This window comes from Balaenoptera acutorostrata, chromosome 1, assembly GCF_949987535.1.
Source record: "Balaenoptera acutorostrata chromosome 1, mBalAcu1.1, whole genome shotgun sequence".
NCBI classification, from domain to species: domain Eukaryota; kingdom Metazoa; phylum Chordata; class Mammalia; order Artiodactyla; family Balaenopteridae; genus Balaenoptera; species Balaenoptera acutorostrata.
Genome location: NC_080064.1, coordinates 78,950,115 through 78,965,348, shown reverse-complemented (window position 1 = coordinate 78,965,348; position 15,234 = coordinate 78,950,115). Strand labels below are relative to the sequence as shown.

At 38.7% G+C, this 15,234-nt stretch overlaps 1 pseudogene; it reads right to left on the bottom strand.

The window, feature by feature from the left end:
• LOC103005628 (guanylate-binding protein 2-like) overlaps positions 1–15,234 on the bottom strand; it is a 50,699-nt pseudogene that overhangs the window by 30,679 nt on the left and 4,786 nt on the right.

Here is a 15,234-nt window from a genome sequence, read left to right as displayed (position 1 = left end):
CTCAATATCAAAAAAACAAACTACCCAATCCAAAAATGGGCAGAAGACCTAAATAGACATTTCTCCAAAGAAGATATACAGATTGCCAACAAACACATGAAAGGATGCTCAACATCACTAACCATTAGAGAAATGCAAATCAAAACCACAGTGAGGTATCACCTCACACCAGTCAGAATGGCCATCATCAAAAAATCTACAAACAATAAATGCTGGAGAGGGTGTGGAGAAAAGGGAACCCTCCTGCAGTGTTGGTGGGAATGTAAATTGATACAGCCACTATGGAGAACAGTATGGAGGTTCCTTAAAAAACTAAAAATAGAACCACCATATGACCCAGCAATCTCACTACTGGGCATTATACCCTGAGAAAACCATAATTCAAAAAGAGACATGTGCTACAATGCTCATTATTAATAGTTCATTATAAATAGTTCAAGACACTATTTACAATAGCCAGGACATGGAAGCAACCTAAATGTCCATCAACAGATGAATGGATAAAGAAAATTTGCTATATATATATATATATATATATATATATATATATATATATATACACACACAATGGAATATTACTCAGCCATAAAAAGGGATGAAACTGAGTCATTTGTAGTGAGGTGGATGGACCTAGAGTCTGTCATACAGAGTGAAGTTAGTCAGAAAGAGAAAAACAAATACCATATATTAATGCATATATATGGAATCTAGGAAAATGGTACTGATGAACCTAGTGGCAGGGCAGGAATAGAGATACAGATGTAGGTAATGGACTTGAGGACACATGGGGGGAAGGGGAGGCTGGAAGAAGTGAGAGAGTAACATTGACATGTATACACTACCATGTGTGAAATAGATAACTAGTGGGAAGATGCTGCATAGCACAGGGAGATCAGCTTAGTGCTTTGTGACGACCTAGATGGGTGGGATGGGGAGGGTGGGAGGGAGGGGATATATGTATACATATAGCTGATTCACTTTGTTATACAGCAGAAAATAACACAACATTTTAAAGCAATTATAATCCAATAAAGATGTAAATAAATAAGATTTAAAAAGTACAATGAGATATCATTTCTTACCTATTAGATGGTTACTATTTTTTAAAAACCTGAAAAGATTACAAGTGTTGGCGAGGATGTGGTGAAAGTTTAACCCTCAAACACTGTTAGTAGGAATGTAAAATGGTGCATCAGCTATGGAGATAGTGTGGGCGTTCCTCACAAAAATTAAAAATAGAACTACTGTACGTTCCAACAATCCCATTTCTGGGTATATATGCAAAAGAGTTTAAATCAGGATCTCAAAGAGATATCTGCATTCTCACTTTCATTGTAGCATTATTCACAACAGCCAAGATATAGAGACAACCTAAGTGTCCATCAACAGATTATTGGATAAAGAAAATGTGATAGATACATACAAGGAATATTATTCAGCCTTAATTAGGAAGGAAAGTTTGCCATTTGCAACGTGAATAAACCTGGAGGACATTATGCTAAGTGAAATAAACCAGTTACAAAAGGACAAATACTTTATGACTTCACTTATATGAGGTATCTAAAATCATCAAACTCATAGAAACAGAGAATATAATAGTGGTAGGCAGGGAGTTGGGGAAGGGGTGAGAATGGGAACTTATTGTCCAAAGGGTATAAAGTTTCAGTTATGCTAGATGAATAAGTTCTTGAGATCTGCTGTGCAACATAATGCCTATAGTTAAAAGTATGCTATTGTGCATTTTAAATGTGTTAAGATAGTAGAACACATTTTTAGTGTTCTTACGGCAAACAAAAAGGGAGGTGGGGGAGGTTATGGGAGGTGTTGGAAATGTCAACTACCTGGATTGTAGAGATGGTATCATGTGTGTTTGCATATGTGCAAACTCATCAAATTTTACATTAAATGTATGTAGCTCTTTGTATGTCCATTATACCTCAATAAAACCATTTAAAAACTTTTGGAAAACAATTCTACAAGCCAGATGGTCCCTTATGAATGGTGAATTTTATCAAGCATTTAAAGAAAAAAATGACACCAAGTCAAAATGGAAGAGGAAAGATTTCCTGACTCATTCTACAAGGGAAGCATTATTCTGATACCACAATCAGACAAAAACAGTACAAAAACAGAAAACTACAGACCATTATCCTCATGAAAATATATGCAAAAATCCTCAACAAAACATTAGCAAGTCAAATCCAGCAATATATAAACATAATGCATCTCGACCAAGTGGGGTTCCTTCTGTGAATGCAAGAGTAGTTAAAAAATCAATTAATGCAATTCTCCCTACTAAAAGTCTGAAGAAAGAAAACCACTTAATTATATAAATAGATGCAGAAAAACCTTGACAAAACACCTATCATGATAAAACTCCCAGCAAACTAGAGTAAAAATGAACTTCTTCAAGCTGATAAAAGGCATCTATAAAAAACCTATAGCTAACATCATATTTAATGATCAAAAACTGAGTGCTTGGCCCCTACTAAAGGAAAAAGCAAGGATGTCTGCTCTCACCAGTCTAGTTCAAAGTTATACTGAAAGTCTTAGCATAATATAGCAAGAAAAAGAAATAAAAGGCATATAGATCAGAAAGGATAAAATAAAATGTCCTTATTTTCAGACAACAAGATCATCCATATAGAAAGTCCCAGGAAATCTACCTCTTAGAACTAATAAGTGAGTTTAACAAGGTTGTAACCCACAAGATCAACACACAAAAATCTACCTTCAATTGTATTTCTATATATAAGCAATGAACCACAGTAGACCAAAACTGAACAATTAATACCATTTACAATAGCTACCAAAAATGAATACTTAAGGCGTAAATCTAACAAAACATGTATAAATGTTGAAAACCAATCTAAGGCCAAGAGATTATAGGATAGATTCCATCTCCCTAGTGGTTTTCACAATGACCCTTCCACTCTCTAAAGAGTAGAAGGTTTAAGACGCTTTTTCTAGAGTTAACCCTGACAAAAGCATGTGCCTAACATTGGTTAAGTTCAAATGAGCTTAACCAATGGACTAGAAATACATCCATTGTTGCATTGGGCTTTTATCCAAACAGAAAGAGGAAAAAATATGGGCAGGAACTCAGCATGCCAAATAATTTGCCTATCATATACAAACACACATATCCCACTCTTCCCATCCACTGGGAGGTCCTTGACAGAGAGGCAGTCATAGAACACAAGACAGGCAAACTCACCCAGTTTTTATTGTGGAGATTTTTTTCCAACCTAACTCCAAAACGATCCCCCTATTAAGTTAAATGAGACTACCTGGAAATCAGGAATTGCTCAGACTAAAGGGATTCATCTATTCAAAAGATTTGTACTCTGCCAAGGACTGAGAAACACAGTTGAAGTCTCTCTCTTAAGGAGCTAACAGTCTAATGGTGAATACAGATATTAAACAGATAAATGCAGGAAGTTAAATACCCAGGAAACTGAGGGGAGAGGATTTCTATGATTTAGGAAGGAGTTGATCTAATAATCCACCTATACCAAGATATCTTGAGACGATGCCTTAATATGTCTTAACCATGTTTCCCCTTATCAATCAATTGGTAGGAAAAAAAATCCAAATTGGGAGGGAGAAATAGGAAGAGAGACAAACTGAGGAAACAAAGGGTCTATCACCTGGCCCCAAAACATAACATGATAATAGTGTATCATGCACTCAGCTTCTCTTTTTCAGGCGATTGGTGAAAGAAATGAAGAGAGCAATGAGCTCCATCTAGTGGCCAATACAAGTATTTTAATTTTTCTTCACAGTATTTTATCACTACCTGATATCACCTAAATTTGTTCATATTCATTGCCTGTCTCCCTCAGTAGAATATAAGCTCCACGTGGGCAAAAACTTTCTCTGTTTTGTTCATCATGGAATCAGCAGGATCTAGAAGGCCGTCAGGCACATAGTAAACCCTCCATACAATAAGTATTTTTAAACACATGAATGACTATCTTATATACAGCATTTATCATCCCAACCTCATTCCTGATGCTTTTCCCTGAAAGTTTACCATTTGATTATCTAAAGTCATATTGAATGTTTCTAGAATTTGATAGTTATTTGTATTCTTGTACTATTTAGAAAGGAATCTTCTCCTTTCTCCCCACAAAGGATTTCGTCATTATCCCTTCTTTAGAGACCTAGAGAACCTGGTGTCAATTTATGTTCCTGCCACTGCTTTGGGGATCTACCTGGCATAAAGCATGCAGTACTGACTTTGGACCAGCAGCAGTGCCAAAAGGACACTGCACACCACAACAAATTGAGGGAGCAAAGGTCAGTAGCCATAGAGATCCTCCAGGAGCTGAGAACCTGCCTAGAGGGCTCTGAAAGCTGAAAAGCTCCAGTGTGAGCCACGAATTCCAGAGGTACGAATTCCAGAGGTAAAGTCAGAATGATAAAGAAACACAACACCTTCCTGAGAAGAGCAATTTCTACCAGGTTCTAAGGCAGTGATACTTACTTGTGTAGCAGCATTTTTTAACACACATTAGCCAGAAGCCACAACCTAATCCATGTTTTGGAGGGCATAGTACTTGTCAGTGTTTCCACAGCACAATTTTTATTGTTATATGTTACATATGGAACCCATGTTTTGAATGAATTTTTTCTAACCAACTGATTTGTAAAGTCAAAATTCATTTTCTCTTTTAAAAAATTGTTCAAAGACTGTGAAGCCTTTCTCATATTGAGTAACCAATACTAACAGTTGAATTGGTATAAATCCAGCCAAATGTGTATGTGAAAAGATACACAGGCAGGCGAACAGATAGATAAATAGATACACAGTTACGCTGGGCAACCTTTCTGTGGGCAAATGAACAATTTCTACTACAGTTTTTGAAATATTTAGGCTAAGGTTTGTACAGCTATAATTACCTGGCTGAAAAGCATTAATTTACAGTAATAATACATATGCATACTCAAAATATTCCATTTTAAATAGCTACATGAGGCTGAAAACTAAACATAACTTTTTTTTTTATACAGCAGGTTCTTATTAGTTACCTATTTTATACATATTAGTGTATATATGTCAATCCCAATCTCCCAATTCATCCCACCACCACCACCCCCAGCCCCACTTTCCCCCTTTGGTGTCCATATGTTTGTTCTCTACATCTGTGTCTCTATTTCCACCTTGCAAACCAGTTCATCTGTGCCATTTTTCTACATTCCACATATATGTGTTACTATATGATATTTGTTTTTCTCTTTCTGACCTACTTCACTCTGTATGACAGTCTCTAGGTCCATCCATGTCTCTACAAAAGACTCAATTTTGTTCCTTTTTATGGCTGAGTAATATGCCATTGTATATATGTACCACATCTTCTTTATCCATTCGTCTGTTGATGGGGATTTAGGTTGATTCCATGACCTGGCTATTGTAAATAGTGCTGCAATGAACATTGGGGTGCATGTGTCTTTTTGAATTATGGTTTTCTCAGGGTATATGCCCAGTAGTGGGATTGCTGGGTTATATGGTAATTCTATTTTTAGTTTTCTAAGGAAGCTCCATATTGTTCTCCATAGTGGCTGTATCAATTTAGATTCCCAACAACAGTACAAGAGGGTTCCCCTTCCGCCAGACCCTCTCCAGCATTTGTTGTTTGTAGATTTTCTGATGATGACCATTCTAACTGGTGTGAGGCAATACCTCATTGTAGTTTTGATTTGCATTTCTCTAATAATTAGTGATGCTGAGCAGCTTTTCATGTGTCTCTTGGCCATCTGTATGTCTTCTTTGGAGAGAAGTCTATTTAGGTCTTCTGCCCATTTTTTGATTGGATTGTTTTTTTTTAATATTGAGCTGCATGAGCTGTTTATATATTTGGGAGATTAATCCTTTGTCCATTGATTTGTTTCCAAATATTTTCTCCCATTCTGAGGGTTGTCTTTTCATTTTGTTTATAGTTTCCTTTGCTGTGCAAAAGCTTTTAAGTTTCATTAGGTCCCATTTGTTCATTTTTGTTTTCATTTCCATTACTCTAGGAGGTGGGTCAAAAACGATCTTGCTGTGATTTATGCCAAAGAGTGTTCTTCCTAAGTTTTCCTCTAAGAGTTTTATAGTGTCCGGTCTTATATTTAGGTCTTTAATCCATTTTGAGTTTATTTTTGTGTATGGTATTAGGGAGTGTTCTAATTTCATTCTTTTACATGTAGCTGTCCAGTTTTCCCAGCACCACTTATTGAGGACACTGTCTTTTCTCCATCGTATATCCTTGCCTCTTTGTCATAGATTAGTTGACCATAGGTGTGTGGGTTTATCTCTGGGCTTTCTACCCTGTTCCATTGATCTATATTTCTGTTTTTGTGCAAGTACCATGTTGTCTTTTTTTTTTTTTTTTTGGTTGTCAAATACGTTTATTTAATAATTCTTTTTTTTTAAAACATCTTTATTGAAGTATAATTGCCTTACAATGGTGTGTTAGCTTCTGCTTTATAACAAAGTGAATCAGTTATACACATACAATATGTTCCCATATCTCTTCCCTCTTGCATCTCCCTCCCTCCCACCCTCCCCATCCCACCCCTCTAGGTGGTCACAAAGCACCGAGCTGATCAACCTGTGCTATGTGGCTGCTTCCCACTAGCTATCTATTTTACATTTGGTAGTGTATATATGTCCATGACACTCTCTTACCCTGTCACATCTCACCCCACCCCCTCCCCATATCCTCAAGTCCATTCTCTAGTAGGTCTGTGTCTTTATTCCCGTCTTGCCACTAGGTTCTTCATGGCCTTTTTTTTTTTTCCCTTAGATTCCGTATATATGTGTTAGCATACTGTATTTGTTTTTCTCTTTCTGACTTACTTCACTCTGTATGACAGACTCTAACTCCATCCACCTCATTACAAATACCTCCATTTCATTTCTTTTTATGGCTGAGTAATATTCCATTGTATATATGTGCCACATCTTCTTTATCCATTCATCTGTTGATGGACATTTAGGTTGCTTCCATGTCCTGGCTATTGTAAATAGAGCTGCAATGAACATTTTGGTACATGACTCTTTTTGAACTATGGTTTTCTCAGGGTATATGCCCAGTAGTGGGATTGCTGGGTCGTATGGTAGTTCTATTTGTAGTTTTATAAGGAACCTCCATACTGTTCTCCATAGTGGCTGTATCAATTTACGTTCCCACCAACAGTGCAAGAGTGTTCCCTTTCCTCCACACCCTCTCCAGCATTTATTGTTTCTAGATTTTTTGATGATGGCCATTCTGACCGGTGTGAGATGATATCTCATTGTAGTTTTGATTTGCATTTCTCTAATGATTAATGATGTTGAGCATTCTATCACGTGTCTGTTGGTAATCTGTATATCTTCTTTGGAGAAATGTCTATTTAGGTCTTCTGCCCATTTTTGGATTGGGCTGTTCGTTTTTTTGTTATTGAGCTGCATGACCTGCTTGTAAATCTTGGAGATTAATCCTTTGTCAGTTGCTTCATTTGCAAATATTTTCTCCCATTCTGAGGGTTGTCTTTTGGTCTTGTTTATGGTTTCCTTTGCTGTGCAAAAGCTTTTCAGTTTCATTAGGTCCCATTTGTTTATTTGTGTTCTTATTTCCATTTCTCTGGGAGCTGGGTCAAAAAGAATCTTGCTGTGATGTATGTCATAGAGTGTTCTGCCTATGTTTTCCTCTAAGAGTTTGACAGTGTCTGGCCTTACACTTAGGTCTTTAATCCATTTTGAATTTATTTTTGTGCATGGTGTCAGGGAGTGTTCTAATTTCATACTTTTACATGTATCTGTCCAATTTTCCCAGCACCACTTATTGAAGAGGCTGTCTTTTCTCCACTGTATATGCTTGCCTCCTTTATCAAAGATAAGTTGACCATATGTGCATGGGTTTACCTCTGGGCTTTCTATCCTGTTCCATTCATCTATATTTCTGTTTTTGTGCCAGTACCAAACTGACTTGATTACTGTAGCTTTGTAATATAGTCTGAAGTCAGGGAGCCTGATTTCCCCAGCTCCATTTTTCGTTCTCAAGATTGCTTTGGCTATTCGGGGTCTTTTGTGTTTCCATACAAATTGTGAAATTTTTTGTTCTAGTTCTGTGAAAAGTGCCAGTGGTAGTTTGATAGGGATTGCATTGAATCTGTAGATTGCTTTGTGTAGTAGAGTAACTTTCACAATGTTGATTCTTCCAATCCAGGAACATGGTATATCTCTCCATCTATTTGTATCGTCTTTAATTTCTTTCATCATTGTCTTATAATTTTCTGCATACAGGTCTTTTGTCTCCTTAGGTAGGTTTATTCGTAGATATTTTTTTCTTTTTGTTGCAATGGTAAACGGGAGTGTTTTCTTAATTTCACTTTCAGATTTTTTGTCATTAGTGTATAGAAATGCAAGAGATTTCTGTGCATTAATTTTGTATCCTGCTACTTTACCAAATTCATTGATTAGCTCTAGGAGTTTTCTGGTAGCATCTTTAGGATTCTCTATGTACAGTATCATGTCATCTGCAAATAGTGACAGCTTTACTTCTTCTTTTCCGATTTGGATTCCTTTTATTTCTTTGTCTTCTCTGATTGCTGTGGCTAACACTTCCAAAACTATGTTGAATAATAGTGGTGCGAGTGGGCAACCTTGTCTTGTTCCTGATCTTAGTGGAAATGGTTTCAGTTTTTCACCACTGAGGACGATGTTGGCTGTGGGTTTGTCATATATGGCCTTTATTATGTTGAGGAAAGTTCCCTCTATGCCTACTTTCTGCAGGGCTTTTATCATAAATGGGTGTTGAATTTTGTCGAAAGCTTTCTCTGCATCGATTGAGATGATCATATGGTTTTTCTCCTTCAATTTGTTAATATGGTGTATCACATTGATTGATTTGCGTATGTTGAAGAATCCTTGCATTCCTGGGATAAACCCCACTTGATCATGGTGTATGATCCTTTTAATGTGCTGTTGGATTCTGTTTGCTAGTATTTTGTTGAGGATTTTTGCATCTATGTTCATCAGTGATATTGGCCTGTAGTTTTCTTTCTTTGTGACATCTTTGTCTGGTTTTGGTATCAGGGTGATGGTGGCCGCGTAGAATGAGTTTGGGAGTGTTCCTCCCTCTGCAATATTTTGGAAGAGTTTGAGAAGGATAGGTGTTAGCTCTTCTCTAAATGTTTGATAGAATTCGCCTGTGAATCCATCTGGTCCTGGGCTTTTGTTTTTTGGAAGGTTTTTAATCACAGTTTCAATTTCAGTGCTTGTGATTGGTCTGTTCATATTTTCTATTTCTTCCTGGTTCAGTCTCGGCAGTTTGTGCATTTCTAAGATTCTGTCCATTTCTTCCAGGTTGTCCATTTTATTGGCATAGAGTTGCTTGTAGTAATCTCTCATGATCTTTTGTATTTCTGCAGTGTCAGTGGTTACTTCTCCTTTTTCATTTCTAATTCTATTGATTTGAGTCTTCTCCCTTTTTCTCTTGATGTGTCTGGCTAATGGTTTATCAATTTTGTTTATCTTCTCAAAGAACCAGTTTTTAGTTTCATTGATTTTTGCTATTGTTTCCTTCATTTCTTTTTCATTTATTTCTGACCTAATCTTTATGATTTCTTTCCTTCTGCTGGCTTTGGGGTTTTTTTGTTCTTCTTTCTCTAATTGCTTTAGGTGCAAGGTTAGGTTGTTTATTCGAGATGTTTCCTGTTTCTTGAGGTAGGTTTGTATTGCTATAAACTTCCCTCTTAGCACTGCTTTTGCTGCGTCCCATAGGTTTTGGGTCGTCGTATCTCCATTGTCATTTGTTTCTAGGTATTTTTTGATTTCCCCTTTGATTTCTTCAGTGATCACTTCGTTATTAAGTAGTGTATTGTGTAGCCTCCATGTGTTTGTATTTTTTACAGATCTTTTCCTGTAATTGATATCTAGTCTCATAGTGTTGTGGTCGGAAAAGATACTTGATACGATTTCAATTTTCTTAAATTTACCAAGGTTTGATTTGTAACCCAAGATATGATCTATCCTGGAGAATGTTCCATGAGCACTTGAGAAAAATGTGTATTCTGTTGTTTTTGGGTGGAATGTCCTATAAATATCAATTAAGTCCATATTGTTTAATGTATCATTTAAAGCTTGTGTTTCCTTATTTATTTTCATTTTGGATGATCTGTCCATTGGTGAAAGTGGGGTGTTAAAGTCCCCTACTATGATTGTGTTGTTGTCGATTTCTCCTTTTATGGCTGTTAGTATTTGCCTTATGTATTGAGGTGCTCCTATGTTGGGTGCATAAATATTTACAATTGTTATACCTTCCTCTTGGATCGATCCCTTGATCATTATATAGTGTCCTTCTTTGTCTCTTGTAATAGTCTTTATTTTAAAGTCTATTTTGTCTGATATGAGAATTGCTACTCCAGCTTTCTTTTGATTTCCATTTGCATGGAATATCTTTTTCCATCCCCTCACTTTCAGTCTGTATGTGTCTCTAGGTCTCTTGTAGACAGCATATATATGGGTCTTGTTTTTGTATCCATTCAGCCAGCCTGTGTCTTTTGGTGGGAGCATTTAATCCATTTACATTCAAGGTAATTATCGATATGTATGTTCCTATTCCCATTTTCTTAAATGTTTTGGGTTTGTTATTGTAGGTGTTTTCCTTCTCTTGTGTTTCTTGCCTAGAGAAGTTCCTTTAGCATTTGTTGTAAAGCTGGTTTGGTGGTGCTGAACTCTCTCAGCTTTTGCTTGTCTGTAAAGGTTTTAATTTCTCCATCACATCTGAATGAGATCTTTGCTGGGTAGAGTAATCTTGGTTGTAGGTTTTTCTCCTTCATCACTTTAAGTATATCCTGCCACTCCTTTCTGGTTTGCAGAGTTTCTGCTGAAAGATCAGCTGTTAAGCTTATGGGGATTCCCTTGTGTGTTATTTGTTTTTTTCCCTTGCTGCTTTTAATATGTTTTCCTTATATTTAATTTTTGACAGTTTGATTAATATGTGTCTTGGCGTGTTTCTCCTTGGATTTATCCTGTATGGGACTCTCTGTGCTTCCAGGACTTGATTAACTATTTCCATTCCCATATTAGGGAAGTTTTCAACTATAATCTCTTCAAATATTTTCTCAGTCCCTTTCTTTTTCTCTTCTTCTTCTGGGACCCCTATAATTCGAATGTTGGTGCGTTTAATGTTGTCCCAGAGGTCTCTGAGACTGTCCTCAGTTCTTTTCATTCTTTTTTCTTTATCCTGCTCTGCAGTAGTTATTTCCACCTTTTTATCTTCCAGGTCACTTATCCTTTCTTCTGCCTCAGTTATTCTGCTATTGATCCCATCTAGAGTATTTTTAATTTCATTTATTGTGTTTTTCATCGTTGCTTGGTTCCTCTTTAGTTCTCCTACGTCCTTGTTAAATGTTTCTTGCATTTTGTCTATTCTATTTGCAAGATTTTGGATCATCCTTACTATCATTATTCTGAATTCTTTTTCAGGTAGACTACCTATTTCCTCTTCATTTGTTAGGTCTGGTGTGTTTTGACCCTGCTCCTTCATCTGCTGTGTGTTTTTCTGTCGTCTCATTTTGCTTATCTTATTGTGTTTGGGGTCTCCTTTTCACAGGCTGCAGGTTCGTAGTTCTCGTTGTTTTTGGTATCTGTCTCCAGTGGCTAAGGTTGGTTCAGTGGGTTGTGTAGGCTTCCTGGTGGAGGGAACTAGTGCCTGAGTTCTGGTGGATGAGGCTGGATCTTGTCTTTCTGGTGGGCACGTCCATGTTTGGTGGTGTATTTGGGGGTGTCTGTGGCCTTATTATGATTTTAGGCAGCCTCTCTGCCAATGGATGGGGCTGTGTTCCTGTCTTGCTAGTTGTTTGGCATAGGGTGTCCAGCACTGTAGCTTGCTGGTCGTTGAGTGAAGCTGGGTGTTGATGTCGAGATGGAGATCTCTGAGAGATTTTTGCCATTTGGTATTATGTGGAGCTGGGAGGTCTCTTGTGGACCAGTGTCCTGAAGTTGGCTCTCCCACCTCAGAGGCACGGCCCTGATGCCTGGCTGGAGCACCAAGAGCCTTTCGTTCACACAGCTCAGAGTAAAAGGAAGAAAAAATAGAGAGAAAGAAAGAAAGAAAGAGGCTATAATATAGTGAAGTAAAATAAAGCTATTATAAAGCAAAGCTATACAGACAAAATCTCACCCAGAAGCATATACATATACACTCACAAAAAAAGGAAAAGGGGAAAAATTAATATCTCCTGCTCCCAGAGTCCCCCTCCTGAATTTGGGCTGATTCGTTGTCTATTCAGGTGTTCAGCAGATGCAGGCACATCAAGTTGTTTGTGGAGCTTTAATCCGCTGCTTCTGAGGCTGCTGGGAGAGATTTCCCCTTCTCTTCTTTGTTCGCACAGCTCCCGGGGTTCAGCTTTGGATTTGGACCCGCCTCTGCGTGTAGGTCACCTGAGGGCGTCTGTTCCCAGCCCAGACAGGACGGGGTTAAAGGAGCAGCTGCTTCGGGGGCTCTGGCTCACTCAGGCCGTGGGGAGGGAGGGGTACAGAGGAGGCGGGTCGAGCCTGCGGCGGCAGAGGGCCAGCGTGACGTTGCACTAGCCTGAGGCGCGCAGTGTGTTCTCCCGGGGAAGTTGTCCTCGGATCACGGGACCCTGGCAGTGGCAGGCTGCACAGGCTACCAGGAGGGGCGGTGTGGAGAGTGATCTGTGCTCGCACACAGGTTTTTTGGAGGCGGCAGCAGCAGCCTTAGCATCTCACGCCCGTCTCTGTGGCCCGCGCTGATCGCCGCGGCTCACGCCCGTCTCTGGAGTTCGTTTAGGTGGCGCTCTGAATCCCCTCTCCTTGCGCGCCGAGAAACAAAGAGGCAAGAAAAAGTCTCTTGCCTCTTCGGCAGCTGCAGACTTTTTCCCGGTCTCCCTCCCAGCCAGCTGTGGTGTGCTAACCCCTTCAGGCTGTGTTCACGCCACCAACCCCAGTCCTCTCCCTGCGATCTGCCCGAAGCCCGAGCCTCAGCTCCCAGCCCCGCCCGCCCCAGCGGGGGGGCAGACAAGCCTCTCTTGGGCTGGTGAGTGCTGCTTGGCACCGAGCCTCTGTGCGGGAGTCTCTCCGTTCTGCCCTCTGCACCCCTGTGGCTTTGCTCTCCTCCATGGCTCTGAAGCTTCCCCCCTCTGCCACCCACAGTCTCTGCCCATGGAGGGGCTTCCTAGTGCGTGGAAGTCTTTCCTCCTCCATGGCTCCCTCCCACTGGTGCAGGTCCCGTCCCTATTCTTTTGTCTCTGTTATTTCTTTTTTCTTTTGCCCTACCCAAGTACGGGGAGAGTTTCTTGCCTTTTGGGGGGTCTGACATTTTCTGCCAGCGTTCAGTGGGTGTTCTGTAGGAGCAGTTCTACGTGTAGATGTATTTCTACTGTATCTGTGGGAAGGAAGGTGATCTCCGCGTCTTACTCTTCCGCCATCTTCTCTCCTCCCCTCTAGGTATTTTTTGATTTCCTCTTTGAATTCTTCAGTGATCTCTTGGTTATTTAGTAACTTATTGTTTAGCCTCCATGTGTTTGTGTTTTTTACATTTTTCTTCCCAGTAATTGATTTCTAATCTCATAGCGTTGTGGTCCAAAAAGACACTTGATATGATTCAATTTTCTTAAATTTACTAAGGCTTGATTTGTGACCCAAGATGTGATCTATCCTGGAGAATGTTCCGTGTGCACTTGAGAAGAAAGTGTAATCTGCTGTTTTCAGATGGAATGTCCTATAAATATCAATTAAATCTATCTGGTCTATTATGTCATTTAAAGCTTGTGTTTCCTTATTAATTTTCTGTCTGTATGATCTGTTCATTGGTGTAAGTGAGGTGTTAAAGTCCCCCACTATTATTGTGTCACCGTCGATTTCCTCTTTTATAGCTGTTAGCAGTTGCCTTATGTACTAAGGTGCTATGTTGTGTGCATCTATATTTATGATTGTTATATATTCTTCTTGAATTGATCCCTTGATCATTATGTAGTGTCCTTCCTTGTATCTTGTAACATTCTTTATTTTAAAGTCTGTTTTATCTGATATGAGTATTGCTACTCCAGTTCTCTTTTGATTTCCATTTGCATGGAATATGTTTTTCCATCCCCTCACTTTCAGTCTGTATGTGGCCCTAGATCTTAAGTGGGTTTCTTGTAGACAGCATATATATGGGTCTTGTTTTTGTATCCATTCAACAAGCCTGTGTCTTTTGGTTGGAGCATTTAATCCATTCATGTTTAAGGTAATTATCAAGACGTATGTTCCTATTATCATTTTCTTAATTGTTATGGGTTTGTTTTTGTAGCTCCTTTTCTTCTCTTGTGTTTCCCACTTAGAGAAATTTTTTTAGCATTTGTTGTAGAGCTGGTTTGGTGGTGCTGAATTCTCTTAGCTTTTGCTTGTCTGTAAAGCTTTTGATTTCTCCATTGAATCTGAATGAGATCCTTGCTGGGTAGAGTAATCTTGGTTGTAGGTTCCTCCCTTTCATCATTTTATATATATTGTGCCACTCCCTTCTGGTTTGTAGAGTTTCTGCTGAGAAATCATCTGTTAACCTTATGGGGATTCCTTTGTATGATATTTGTCCTTTTTCCCTTGTTGCTTTCAATAATTTTTCTTTGTCTTTAATTTTTTGTCAGTTTGATAACTGTGTCTTGGCGTGTTTCTCCTTGGGTTTATCCTCCCTGGGACTCTCTGTGCTTCCTGGACTTGGGTGGTTATTTCTTTTCCCATGTTAGAGAATTTTTCAACTATAATCTCTTCAAATATTTTCTCGGGTCCTTTTTCTCTCTCCTGTCCTTCTGGATCCCTATTATGTGAATGTTGTTGTGTTTCATGTTATTCCAGAGGTCTCTTAGGCTGTCTTCATTTCTTTTCATTCTTTTCTCTTTATTCTGTTCCACAGCAGTGAATTCCACCATTCCATCTTCCAGGTCACTTATCCATTCTTCTGCCTCAGTTATTCTGCTACTGATTCCTTCTAGTGCATTTTTCATTTCAGTTATTGTATTGTTCATTTCTGTGTGTTTGTTGTTTAATTTTTCTATGTGTTTGTTCTTTAATTCTTCTAGGTCTTTGTTAAACATTTCTTGCATCTTCTCGATCTTTGCCTCCATTCTTTTTCTGAGGTCCTGGGTCATCTTCACTATCATTATTCTGAATTCTTTTTCTGGAAGGTTGCCTATCTCCACTTCATTTAGTTGTTTTTCTGGGATTTTATCTTGTTCCTTCATCTGGTATATAGCCCTCTGCCT